The sequence below is a fragment of the Penaeus monodon genome, chromosome 34 (genome assembly GCF_015228065.2).
Source record: "Penaeus monodon isolate SGIC_2016 chromosome 34, NSTDA_Pmon_1, whole genome shotgun sequence".
Classification (NCBI taxonomy): Eukaryota; Metazoa; Arthropoda; class Malacostraca; order Decapoda; family Penaeidae; genus Penaeus; species Penaeus monodon.
Window position 1 is genome coordinate 9,220,429 of NC_051419.1, and position 697 is coordinate 9,221,125.

The window sequence follows — 697 nt, forward strand, 5'->3', positions numbered from 1 at the left end:
TCGTTAATTTGTTCGATGATTCCCCGAATAAATAGAACCTGATTGTATTATTTACTTCACAGAACTGCGTTCTGCAAGGAATCTGCAAGTCATCGTCACTGCACGGAGCCTTGACCCAGGTTGGAAATCGGACGTTTCTCGGTTTCACTCTTTTTTCCTAACAAATATAGAATTACTATAGTAAGCCTGTAAATCAGGTCTACATGTCAAGGAAGAGAAGAAAAACAAAGTCAGAAGAAAAATGAATTAGTCTCCGCCGGGAATCCAACCCGTGCTAACCACTACACCGCAGAGACTTCTTCATTTTTTAGCAAGTCTTTTTATTCCAGAACAAAGGCAACGGGTATGCTAAGGATTTGACTCTTCATTTAAATGATGTATTGTTTTCATGTTTTATGAAATGAACAAGTATGAATTATTTTTGCCTATTCATTTTTCTTCTCCTTTTTTCTACATTCACTCTAATTTTCTAGGAAGCTTATAAATGGAAGATTTAGTATCTAAGGGACGGCAGGATTACACGAAAGCGAAAGCTACGATGCACCTCACAATTTTCCGCTTCGCTTTCATCCCTCGAGTCGGTAACCGCTGTGTTTCTTATCCTTTTAGCCGTATATCGCGGCGCTTTTCTGACATGAAGAAGGGCGAAAGGCAACGGTTTTGAACACACTGGAGATGCAGTAATTTTTTTTTCCGA